Genomic DNA, 14,124 nt, shown 5'->3' on the forward strand with positions numbered 1-14,124 from the left:
TGTGAGGTTTTTGTAACCAATCTTTAAGACTTAACGATTTTTCACATTTTAAACAATTTAAAACTGTACTTTATAGAATCATATAAATTACAGGAAAAAGCACATTTGAGTCAGAATCAATCGCTACATTCAGGAACACCACTCCGTCTGTGTGAAGGCTACGTTTCTCTCATCTGAACGCAAGGATTATGTTATTTTGGGCTTTCGTGAGTTGTTAGGCGACTTGGTATCATTTCTCCTTGGAAATTCAATATTTGTCGTTTTAGTTCTATATGTATATTTGGACATTCATGTAAAATATGTAAAGACAACTGAAATCATCGATTGATTTGGTAGTAAATAGTGTACGTAGGAATATTATTTCAATAATAGAAAAGGGGTCTGAAAAGGAAGAGAAGTTTTGGACTGGAGTGAAGAGAAATCTCACAGACTCAGAATGTGCAGACGATGGCGTTTGAATCGGCAGAACACCACAAGGTTTTGCCAAACAAAATGCATCATACAGCTATAGAGATATTACTTAAAGTAAATCTTTGAACAACTGAACCATTCAGGACAGGGTGTGCACAAAGGGATGAAATAATGATAACAAGAGATAGGTATAATGAGATTGGTTCTTTCAAATTAGGAATTATCATAGCCAAGACAGGTTCTCTCGAGTTGGCATCTAGTGAAAGATTGAGAATCAAGTACATTGAATTTTTTAGAGTAAGATTATACAGATGTTGATTGAAGTTTAAAGCATCAAAGAAGAATATTAGGAGTCAGGTGGCAGGATAGAGTTAGAAATGATATATACCATAAGGGAAATTACACAAGTTTCGTACGTAGATGCGATAATGATGAAAGGGAGTTGGAGATTGCTTGAAAATGGCGTTCGCACAGCCCCTGGGAGAATACAGTAGTTCAGGTAGTGTCAGCTGGTCTCCAGAGGCCCCAGAAAAGTTGGAAGGCCCAGAACTACTCGGGTAAGAAGTACGAGAAGGGAAGCTGGAGATGAAGTAGATTGTAAAATATTCATTAGCTGAAGGGCTTTGAAAACCGATCTTCCTTTCTCTGTTTTCCTCTTCGTTTACATAGTAGGGTACATCGTCATATTTTATGTTAGCGATTAAGAAGAATACAGTTGCGCTCGAAGTCCACGCCCGACTTTCAGGTTTTCCTCGATCTTTTTCTGCGTCGTCGGACGGTTTTGTCCGACTTCAAGAAGAATGGTCTATGGACATCAGGTAAAATTTTCTGCTGAAGTTTTAATTAGAAGCATAAGGGATTTGAACGACTGGAAGGAGAAAAATCAGGACGACTTTTTAGAGACTTTGTAAAACATTCTAATATATATATATATATATATATATATATATATATATATATATATATATATATATATATATATATATATATATATGTATATATACACACACAAACACTAGCTGACCAACCCGGCGTTGCCCGGGAAAACTGAAGGGCTCTTTTATCCAGGTTATTACTGTGTTGACTGACCTGTTTATCCAGATATTACTGTACTGACTGTCCCGCTTACCCAGATATTACTGTACTGACTGTCCCATTTATCCTAGTATTACTTTGGCGACTGTCGGGTTTATCCAGGTATGACTGTACTGGTTGTCCCTTTTATCCAGACATTACTGTGCTGACCATCCCTTTTATCCAGACATTACTGTCCCTTTTATCCAGACATTACTGTCCCTTTTATCCAGACATTACTGTGCTGACTGTCCCTTTTATCCAGGTATTACTGGGGTGGTTGTTCCTTTTATCCAGGTGTTACTGGGGAGGTTGTCCCTTTTATCCAGGTATTACTGGGGTAGCTGCCCCTTTTATCCAGGTATTACTGAGGTGGCTGTTCCTTTTATCCGGGTATTACTGGGGTGGCTGTCTAAACCATGATACAGAATTATTAATCACAGGAAAGAAAAACATTTTCAATAATATATTTCTATGTCATCGAATACATGAAATGAGGTATGATAAACCTGTAGTTTATTTACCACTTAAGGTACGATGGGAGGGGATGGGGGAAGGAGAAGGGGTTACGGGTTTGATACCTACCCCATTACCTAGGTTGAGCCAAATGATGGCTACGTGCCAAATTTTGTTTAGACCGGTCAAGCAGTTCGGATTTCTATAGTGCACAAGGTTACAAACGTACAAATATACAGTCATACAAACATACATACAAACATTCACTTTATACATAAGATATATATATATATATATATATATATATATATATATATATATATATATATATATATAATTATATATCTATATTATATATATATATATATATATATATATATATATATATATATATATATATATTATATTTATATATATATTATACATTGATGTAATATATATAGACATTGATAGTTATATAAATAGGTAGACAGATTTGTTCCAACATTTGAGCAGGAAGTGTTCATATGTTCATTTGTGGTACTGTTGGCTTGTAAAGTGTGACAAATATTTTAGAATTAAATGTGATTATATTCATCTTTTGGGTCGAGCTTCTTTGATTGTTTTCTTTTCCTGGTCTCTTTCTGCGTTTGCCATCTCGGTATTTGTTATCTGTTCGCCCTCAGATCTTATCAAAAATTGGCATGTTGATCATCCACCCTCCAATCATCAGACATACTAAATTGCAGCCCTCTAGCCTCAGTAGTTTTTTTTTTATTTAAGGTTAAATTTAGCCGTGATCGTGCGTCTGGCAACGCTATATGACAGGCCACCACCGGCCCGTGGCTGAAAGTTTCATGGGCCGCGGCTCTCACAGCATCATACCGGGACCACGGAAAGATAGATCTATTTTCGGTGGCCTTGATTATACGCTGTACAGAAAACTCGATTCCGCCGAAGAAACGTCGGTGCATTTCTTAATTGTTATTTATGAGTTCGTGATCTTTTAGGTAGTTCCTTAATATCGAATACTCATTACAAAAGGTAGCGTATTTTCAGGATATTTATCACTTGTTACCGAATTCTCAAAAAAAAAAAAAAAAGATTAACAGTATAGGCATGTCATGGAAGCTAAGTCCTTAAATCTTTATTTTATATATATTTACATATGGTCTCACAAAAAGGCCTCGTCGATTCTGAAAGTCATTATGATTTTTGTTTTTACTTTTTTTCCTGCCTTCTGTGTTTCCGCTTCAGACGCATCTTTTAGGAATAGGCCTACTTCATAGCCATCAGTAAACCAACTGCAACTTTAGTAGGCAACTCCTCTAAAAGAAAGATTCACTTGGTTGCATTCCTCACGTAACACTCACACGTAACACTGCTTAAAGATTAGAGATACGTTGCCGTCACAAAATTACCTGTGTAACTAGGAAAAAGCCTGGTTTTACGAGAAAATCCCGGGGGATCAGTGCCGTCAGTCGAATAATAATGTTAAGAAAAAGTCAAGTCCCGAGGTTGCAGTAAAACATCTTTGAAGACCAAATAAGGACCAAATAGTGGACCTCACGCGGTGCTCTGTAGGGATTACCAAAAGGCGCTTGCAGCTTCCCTTCGGCCCCTAGTTGCATCCAGGTTTTAGCCATTTACTTTCAGTCCAATCCCGCTTTGTTTTTCCGCAACTTGATGCCCACCCACTCTAGCAGTTATTCCGGGTCATGTCAAGAACCCAACATCTCCATGTCAAATACAGCGAACCCAGTGATCCCCATGTGAAGAATGGCCAACCCTTTCTTGTCCGAACTTCGAATCCAGTTCCACATGATGGCTAGTACTAAACACGGCGAAACAGTGTTTCATCTACACTGTGTCGCCGTGTTTAGTACTAGCCCCTGGAGTGGGGAGTGTCAAATGTATTTCGCCTCGTTTAGGACCAGCCCCTTGGGGTGTCAAATGTCTGGTACCGAAGTGTTCATGTCTAGAACAGCGAACCCGATTATTCCCACGTCAAGAAAAACGAACCCAATCATCATCATGTAAAGAATAGCGAACCCTGCTGCGAGTGGGTCCGCTGATCTTACCATGATCCATTGCTTCTTACTGCAACGTCACGTCTTCTTGCAATTCCGCCTTTAGATCCTTGTACTTTCTCATCTGTTGGCTGGATCTTGTTCAGCCACTCCGACTCCTCAGCGCTGAATGGCTGCAGGTTCCTTTGTGCTTGCTTTTATAGCCTAGATCCCATGATTCATTCATTCATTCGCTCGTTTATTAATCAGCGCCGAAGTTAGAAACCGGTAACTATAGGCGTGTGGGAACGCTTCTCATCTGGGGGGCCTGAACTCTCTCTGCGTGAAATATATTTTACCTGTAAATCCAAGCAGTTGTATATATATATATATTGTGTGTGTGTGTGTGTGCGTGTGTGAAGGAAGACACCAAACTTCTTGAGGACACTGCACATTCATTCTACACACCTTGTAAAATTTAAGGTCACCTGCTAAATTTCACCCACATTTACAAGTATTACGTAAAGCTTACAGGATAAAATTGAACTGAGTAATTACTTTGGGTTATACTTTTTAATGTAATATACTAAATACATAATAGCTGTTACTGTAATAAATTCCAATGGTTGAATGGTATAAATATTGTAATTATTAAAAATTGCGGGAAATTATTGTTCACCTTCATTCATGGACGGATTTAGCTCACGATCTGCAAGTCGAAGTTCTTACTACATTGACTACTCTGCCCGAAAAATTTGTCTGCCCAAATCTTGGGGAGGGGGGCCTGCAGCCCCCCCTGGTTCGTACGCCTGTACCGGTAACTGAAGAAGCAGCGCCGCATTACCTTGGGAGGTCTAAAGTTAACGTAATAAATAAACATGAAGGCTTATTAAGATAGCTTCTGAGGAACTTTGCGCATCGCCATAAAAGGACGCAAATATTGTGTGGAGAAAGTGACTTTTCCTTCTGCTTTTGGGGACTTTAAATATCCGTATTTTTCATGAAGGGTCATCTTGCTTATTTGTACACTTCTTTATTCGATGCTTCTATACTTCCCTCGTTTTGTCGTATAATCATTTTTGTGTGTGAGAATTTTTTTTTTTTTAGTTTTCTGTAAAAGAAAACTATTGTGCCGGCTTTGTCTGACCGTCCGCACTTTTTTATCTTACAAAACTACTGAGGCTAGAGGGCTGCTAATTTGGTATGTTGATCATCCACCCTCCAATCATCAAACATTCTAAATTGCAGCCCTCTAGCCTCAGTAGTTTTTATTTTATTCAAGGTTAAAGTTAGCCATAATCGTGCGTCTGACAACAATATAGGACAGGCCACCACCGGGCCATGGTTAAGGTTTCATACACCACCGAAAGATAGATCTATTTTCGGTGGCCTTGATTATAAGCTGTACAGAAAACTCGTTTGCGCCGAAGAAATTTCGGCGCACTTTTTACTTGTTCGTTCAGTGTTAAAGAGAAAACGCTGGACAGGTTCCTTCTGGACGTTCATCTCACATACTCTCGAATCAGTTAGCATTTCCCAACTCTTGACTTCCAAACGCGAACCGTTGGTATACAAAGTTTATCCACGTTAACTGCTCTAGCCCTGTTCGACATGCCATGCACTGGGGTCTTTCTGAAAGCGCAACCTTTCATGCACTGCTTGCGTCCTCGTGCGCTAAGTTGCTAAGCAACCGTCTGTTGACACCAGGAAATCATTCAGTTTAAAATTTCCAAGTAAGACCCGCTTACGCTGTAATGGGGTGAGTCACATGTCAAATGATGAAGTTATTTCCCAAAATAAAAAGGCCAGAGTGAAAGTCGACGCCAGTCCCTTGCCTGGGGTTTCCAGCAGCCCTTTCCAGGCACATCCTACTCGCCAATACACACGCCCGCACAAACACACGCACGCACTCACCGCATCAGGTCACCGTTGAGCGGGACGAGGGCTGGAAAACATGGCGAACGCAAGCCAGGTTGGCCGCCAGCCGTGCCTGTCTCCCAGTCTGGTGGATGGCGCCGTGGAGGTACGCCGTGTAGCTCTCTTTCCCTGTGAATATTGCGGCGACGGTGATCGTACGACGAAGTGTCTTTCGTACTGTTAATTAAGCACCCGAGGGTTCTTTAACACCTGTCTTTATTTATAGTGTGACGAGAAAGACGCACCCAAGTTTTTACGTTTCCAGTTTTCCTCGATTGGACCCAAGATTTGTTCAATATTTAGAAAGTAAATACTTGTGCCAGGGGAGACGGAAACGCAAAAATAAAGGATCGCGCTTTGGAGAGCTGCTTAGATAACGTTGATCTGTGGAAAACGTAAGTGAATCGTTTACTTTTTCATGATGTTAGGCTAGAAGGCAGGTACTATGAGCGTTTTCCTAGTGTCAGCCTAGTGTCAGTCCAAGGGTACTATAAAGAAAAATTTAAAAATGACGCACATTGAATCTTTCGTTTTTGAAATGGACCGCAGAGCGGAGTTATTCTCAAATGCTGCACCTGTATACGTCTACTGGGGATTACTGACAGCCGCCGAAAGTGGAGTTTAATAAAGAGCATTAGTGGTTGCATGTTTGGGAGACGTGTGTCCACGTGGGAGTGGGCGGAGCTCCTGTCCCTCTTCAAGCTCCTCTTGGCCTGATTTTTCACTTAGCGATGTAATTCCGCTGCAGTTAGCAGTCAGTGTTTTCATTTTGTTCGACTGCATTCTCACAGGGATAATCATGTGGCACAGGTGTTTGGCTCGCAGTCTCTATCAGTAAAATAGACGAGCAGGTAGTAACTCATTCATCCAAAATTGGGTAAAATCACTGTCATCTTCATGTCATTTTTTTTTTTTTTTCATTGCCAGGGACCAATCAGACTTTAGCAAAATACACGCCGGGGTGAATTGTGAGGGATGTCAGCTCAAATTCCCATCGTATCTACCGTTTTGGTTTATTAAGGTGTGATAGCGTCCACATCACGGCATATTTGCGTTGCCTTTGTTGTAATTGTTTGTAATCCATCTCAGGCGGAACAACGAAGCTGAAAATGTGCGTTAGATAAAAAAAAAGAAAAAAAAAAATCCTCGATACCGTACTTATCTTTTTGCTGACTGATACCCCGAGGATATCAAGCCGGCATGGACATGCCAATCGTGGAATTTTCCACCGGGCCTTTCCTCGGTGCTTGGTAATCTGGGTAGTAGTGACTTTGTCATATTATTGTTATTATTAGTATGATTTTAGTATTTATCTCATATATATATATATATATATATATATATATATATATATATATATATATATATATATATATATATATATATGTGTGTGTGTGTGTGTGTGTGAGAAAATATATAATACTAAAATCATATATATATTGATATTATATATATATATATATATATATATATATATATATATATATATATATATATATATATATATGTGTGTGTGTGTGTGTGTGTGTGTGTAAAAAAAAGCATGTGTTCGTCTTTGCATTTGGATGTGTATATAATCAACGACCTTCTAGTGGTGTTCGGTGCTATTTTAAGGTGAATGAATTAAACAGTGAATTATTGGGCAGACACCTGTCCTATCAGGTTTCTTATCCTTGGTCTTGATATTAATCCCGGGCACCGTCGGTCAAGTAAGGTCATTGTGCCATTTATATGAGATGTGTCATTTATGCCTGCCGCTTCTGAGGTTCATTTCAATTCTTGCCGTTTCTTCTGTGGGGTTCAATACCCAAGTGTCTTCTGTAGGGTTCAACGCCCAAGTTTCTTCTGTAGGGTTCAACGCCCAAGTTTCTTCTGTAGCGTTCAATACCCAAGTTTCTTCTGTAGCGTTCAATACCCAAGTTTCTTCTGTAGGGTTGAACACCCAAGTTTCCTCTGTAGGGTTCAACGCCCAAGTTTCTTCTGTGGGTTTCAATACCCAAGTTTCTTCTTTAGGGTTCAACGCCCAAGTTTCTTCTGTAGGGTTCAACGCCCAAGTTTCTTCTGTGGGGTTCAACACCCAAGTTTCTTCTGTAGGGTTCAATACCCAAGTTTTCCTATTGTGACAGAATTATGCAATGATATTCCTATTATTTTATTGTGTTGTTGAATCTTCGGAACTTCGTAAGGTCAAACTTGTAGCGCTGGCTGGCATGAATCGCACGTCATAGTTTGTTTGTTATTGGCCTTTACCATTTTACTTCCTTGTTTGTCCGTATTTTGTTATTTATTTGTTTTCCCGTATCATTTCTCTTAACTGTTTTCTCTTTACTTCTCATTTTTGCTTTTCTGAACCCTTAGGGCTTGTAGCATTCTGCTATTCCCACGAGGGCTGCAGCTTGACTTTTGGTAATAATAATAATAATAATAATAATAATAATAATAATAATAATAATAATAATAATAATAATAAATAATAATAATAATATTAGTATTATTATTATTATTATTATTATTATTATTATTATTATTATTATTATTATTATTATTATTATTATTATTATATGCCGGTATCATTTTGGGATCGAAGCATACTGAAACCTTGATTGAAGAACATTGGAAAGCATTGGAGAACATTCCCATCAAACAATGTGCATTGTCCTACAAAGAGGAATAACTCCTCTCTCTCTCTCTCTCTCTCTCTCTCTCTCTCTCTCTCTCTCTCTCTCTCTCTCTCTCTCTCTCTCTCTGTTTCCAATAGACCGGGGTCCTTTTTGGAGATATATTGTGCCTTTTTTTTTTTTTAATTTCTGTTGCGTGTAAATACTGTTACGTTATGGATACGTATGGGTGTTTAAATATTTGTGCATTGTCAGTACACATTATGGTGTATAAATGCAGTTGTATCTCCATTTGTGTATACCCCTCCATACACAAGCATGCATACACACATGCAGTTATATGTATATATGTACACACACAAACACACACCCATATATATATATATATATATATATATATATATATATATATATATATATATATATATATATATATATTTATGTATGTATGTATGTATGTATTCTGACTTATAAACATGAATGTTTAGCTGCTACTTCGATTTTGACAGGATGAAAATGTGATCAAAGTATTTTTATTATTTTTTTCTTATATTTTGAGAGTTTTCTTGAACAAACTTTGTAGCAAAGCTCTGAAATTCTTTTAAATGTCAAAATTTGTTGGCTTTCGGCATTGTTGAAAGCCCGAGACATTGATAGGTTCGAGATCTGTCTGTTTTCACAGAAAGGAAAATTCTTAAAGTTATCCTTTCCACTATTTCGGCATTTGAAACGAGTTCTTTCTACGTTTCCAGTATGTATGTTCCAGCATAACTCTGAAATGCATTGATCAATTTCAACCAAACTCGTATGCTTATGACTTACTAACTGGAAAAGAATACTGTGGGGGTAAAACATCACTAGCACCAAAGGGTACCAACGGGGGGGAGGTCACCCCCGAAACGGGGCGGGATCTGCCCGTGAAACGGGGCTGGTTGTGACCGTAGACTTAGTACGAATTTATCATACCTAATTTCGATATACATCTGACTTACTATCTGGAAAAGAATACTGTGGGGGTAAGGCATCAATGGCACCGGTAGAGGGAGGGAGAAGAAAGAGGGAAAGAGATAAGGAGGGTTAGAGAGAGAAAGATGGAGAGAGGGAGAGACTGACAGAAAGAAGTAATGAGAGGGAGAGGAAGAGAGCGAGAGAGAGGGAGAGGAAGTGGCAGAGAGAATATAGGGGGTGTTAGGGAGAAGAAAGAGGGAAAGAGACAGGGAGGGTTGGAGAGAGAAAGATGGAGAGAGAGGGAGAGAGTGAGAGAAAGAAAGAGTGAGACGGAGAGGAAGTGAGAGAGAGAGTGAGAGGGAGAGAAATTGGGAGAGAGAATATAGGGGGTGTTAGGGAGAAGAAAGAGGGAAAGAGACAGGGAGGATTGGAGAGAGAGAGAGAGAGAGAGGAGGGGGGGAGAGTGAGAGAAAGAAAGAGAGAGAGAGAGAGGGTGGGGAGAGGAAATAGAGAGAGAGAGAGAGAAAAAAAGTTTATCGGTTTTCATTCAGAGTTATCCTGGGCAGCGCCGGCTTGGTCAGCTAGTACCCTAACACTCGACTGCCCACCGGATATCTACTGTAGAGGACTGAATGGAATAAAAAAAAAAAAAAAGCACAATTGTTTTTAACGGAATAGACTCTTGTCTTTCCGTCCTCACTCAGAATTTAACCTTGACTTTTTTTCAGTTGAGCAACGCGGATATTACTGATCGCACAAATGTTTGTGTGTGTATATATATGTATATAAATATATATATACAATGTGTATGTGTGTGGACAGGTGCGTAATGAGGCATTAATGTTTGTGTATTGATCATTGCTTTTCAGTGTTACCTAATCCCCCCAAAAATCACGGATGTTACCCGCCACCTGAATTTGGTTGATTTCTAATCGAAGTTCTTCATTCCGTCACGTAATCACCAAGGATGGAAGCCTTGCCTTTGGCTTTCCCCTGTGCAACTTCCTTGCAGTTCTCCTCGTCCTTCTCTCTCCCTGCCCCTGTTAATCTTCGCGTGAATCAGTCGCTGGAATACAGTCGTGTTCGTCACTGATCCCCAGGATGTATTTTATTCATTCCAGTCTTCGAACTGTTATTTCCGTTGCTTTTCTCCTCAGTGAACCGGTTTGTTTCAGTGTCTGCAGTAGGTCTGCCATATGCATAAATCCATCCTCCCAGTGAGGCAGATTTCGAGGCTTTAGTATTATTATTATTATTATTATTATTTTAGTGCCAAAGTCCCAGCCTCCACTTCACTATGCGACTGATATTGGCTTTGATCAGGACGCATTATTATTATTATTATTATTATTATTATTATTATTATTATTATTATTATTATTATTATTATTATTATTAGTGTATGTGATATAGGCTTTTCAACATTCATTAATGCCAAAGTCCACTCCATATCACCATGTGACTGATATTGATTTTGATCAGGACTCATGATTATTATTATTATTATTATTATTATTATTATTATTATAATTATTATTATTAATTTTTTTTTTTGTAAATGATATAGACTTTTTGTACATTCATTAATGCCAAAGTCCCAGCCTCCACTTCACCGTGCGGCTGATATTGATTTTGGTCAGGACGCATGCATTTTTTTATGTTTTATCTGAAATAGGTCGTACTTGTCAATAAAATGGGAATATTGAAAAATTTGCGTTCTCTTTTAGGTCAACCATGAAAGAGGCATCTTTGCACCTGCCATCAGTACCATTGCATTTGCAAAGAAAATGTTATTTTAATGATCTCAAAATGTTATTTTAATGAGTCTGAGATGCACAGACAGATGGCTTCACTATAGCCTCGCAAGGAACGCAGAGCTTGCAGTGGCCATTCGGGAGGATAATACGATTAACAACACATTCAAAGAGTTTCCAGTCTCGCAGAGAGACTTATCTGAGCCTGAGATTAATTGTTTTCAGACGTGACTAGCAAGTCAATACGATAACTAATTCTAGTGTGAGAACTCGAGATATAATTTGTGGTGTATTGTAGTTTTACGGAGACTCAAAGACGCGCAGATCTGTTTGCCGTGGAAGTGGCATCATTGCTGTAGCAGCCCAATATCAAAATGCTCGCAGTGCTTTCGTGTTTCTGGGATGACTGCTGTGTCACAGTACATTAGAGCCTACAAATTACAGGAGATTTATCATTCTCAGGGTCGAATCTGGCCTCAAAAACGTCGTGGTTCCTATGTAGACAAGTGTTATCTATTGCAAGCTTCATTACAGGACACATTATTTATGTTAGATGGTTTTGGTTGTCGTAAAGTTAATGCCTATGTGTCTGACCACATTTGGCAAAATAAAATGGGTGCTGGCCTCATTTTTTCTTTTGAAGGGATTTCTGTGTTCTTTACAGATTTTGTATCTGGTCACATGTCAGACGCGGACTTTCTTATATTTCTTTTGCTTTCTTGTCTGAACTGTCGAAAATATACTGTTATCTCTTGGTTATATCTTTGTTGGTAGGTCTAAGTGCCTCTAGAGGTCCATACCGGCCCTCTAACTCCTTTAACGCCTAACCATACAAAGGGAAAGATATACTGTATATATCTATAAGATTCATGCCAGTAATTCTTCCACGTGCTGTCCTTAAATCGCTCTGATGCCACTCTGTGGTAGCTTCATATCTTGTCAGACGTTCTGTAGGCTCACAGGGATACCGCCTACCAGTGTGCATGGCGCAGCTCTCTCTCTCTCTCTCTCTCTCTCTCTCTCTCTCTCTCTCTCTCTCTCTCTCTCTGTCTGTAGGCAGTTCGATTTGTAAACGTTCCTTCGTACCCAGTTGCACCACGATCTTCATTTTAAATTTTTCAATAATATGCTGTGATTTCTCCCCACATAACCACCCACCTGCTTTACTCCGCGTTAAAGAACGAATCCCTCGGGCCGACAAGCCCAGAAAATGACCCGCTGTTCTGGTTGAACGACTCTGTACTAATCATGTCAGTCAGATAACGACAGGCAATTTGTACTTAATATCCACAGCAGGCGATGATTCATTTTTCCTGCATACTAGTCCTGGACGCAATTAATCCAGATTCTAATTGCTCTGGACTTTTAAGGGAGTTCACAATCCGCCAAATAAAAATGGCGTAGCTGTGAAGGCTTAAATGGAAAAAGAAAGCTTGCCTTTTCTCCTTGACATATTTGTATTGTTCTGTTGAACCAGCATGAAACAGTTTCTGATGCTTTTCCAGCTGAATCTGGTGCTTCTCGCGACGCTCTTCCACTATTGTAATGTGTTCACGGGCACGGTGATGGCCGCATTCTTATAGGTTTTAAATGAAATTAGTTCTTACACAATGAATTCTCAGAGAGTCAGGCCATCAGACGAATTTAAGGTGCTAAAACATAACTTAAAGACGACAGTTTTCTTTGCTGGACAGAATTAGAATTTTCGGTCATATTCCATGTTTTCTTCGTGTTATACATTTCAAACCTCCTGCGCTCTCAATTTCCATTTCAGCGTTGAATTACCTTATTAGGTCCCAGCGCTTGGCTTTTGGTCTAAATTTTATATTCCAATTCCATGGACTAATCATGTTTTGTATAATTGATGATACTGTGTTTGTTAAAGGCTGTCTTTAGCTACAAATTGTAGTTTCACTGCTGGCTTTCTAGATTATATAAACTCTCTCTCTCTCTCTCTCTCTCTCTCTCTCTCTCTCTCTCTCTCTCTCTCTCTCTGAGAGAGAATAGTGCTGATAGTAAAATTTATAGTAGGATTGAAGTAGAAATAAGTGCGGTGAAATACGCTGGCAATTCAAGTACAATTCATGTTCTCGATATCATAAGCTTATCATTTTAGATTCGAGTAAGTTCAGTTTTCAAAGCACTTAATCGCTCTAAATGGTGTGTTTCAGTTAAAGATTCATTCTGAAATTCTGAAAAATTTAATCACCGGTTTTTAATAATTGTTATTAAGGACCTCGACTCAAGTGCAGTGTCATGCATTTGTAATAACCGTAATGCCCTCATAACTATTCTCTCGTAGGTGGGTGTAGGGGGTAGGGCCATCAGTGTACCTCATGCAGTGCCCTGTAGTCATTACTTTAGGTTCTCTGCAGCGTTCCATCGGCCTCTAGCTGCAACCCCTTTCATTCCTTTTACTGTACCTCCGTTCATATTATCTCTCTTCCATCATACTTTCCAGCCTCTCCTAACACCTGTTTCACAGTGCAGCTAAGAGGTTTTCCTCTTGTTACGTCTTCTAGACATTTCTGCTCTCAATTTCCCTTTCAGCGCTGAATGATCTCATAGGTCCCAGTGCTTGGCCTTTGGCCAAAATTCTCTATTCCATTCTACTCTTAATTTTCCGGCTCATGCTAACGAATGTTTATTCGAAAGTAATGTGATGAAACCGTAGAATTTCACGCCCCACTGCAGGGCGTTGCGGGTCGCCCACATGCGTCTTAGTGCCCAAACTTAGTGGGTACTGGGTTGGACCAAGCAAGGGGTCATAGGACGTAAGCAGGCAGGGACGGGCCGCCTATCTAGGATGGATGTCGCCTCAAGCAAAAGTGGCCCTTCCCTGTCCAGCTAAAGTTTTTTTTTATTTGTTCTTTTTTTTTCTCGGACTCTCCAAATCCACCACGTGTTGGGTATCTTATGTTCTACCACTCATACTATGCTGTTCGTGAGGTTTTCTGA

General features: G+C 39.3%; 1 protein-coding gene across 1 annotated transcript in view; it reads left to right on the forward strand.

The window, feature by feature from the left end:
- The first annotated feature begins 5,928 nt into the window (after positions 1 to 5,928).
- The window catches only part of LOC136828919 (CD109 antigen-like), a 197,906-nt gene continuing 189,710 nt past the window's right edge, over positions 5,929 to 14,124 (forward strand). The window contains exon 1 of the mRNA XM_067087252.1: positions 5,929 to 6,241. The gene's annotated coding sequence lies outside the window, so the exon portion shown is untranslated. The remainder of the gene's footprint in view (positions 6,242 to 14,124) is intronic.

Source organism: Macrobrachium rosenbergii, chromosome 43 (assembly GCF_040412425.1).
Source record: "Macrobrachium rosenbergii isolate ZJJX-2024 chromosome 43, ASM4041242v1, whole genome shotgun sequence".
In the NCBI taxonomy this organism is placed as follows: domain Eukaryota; kingdom Metazoa; phylum Arthropoda; class Malacostraca; order Decapoda; family Palaemonidae; genus Macrobrachium; species Macrobrachium rosenbergii.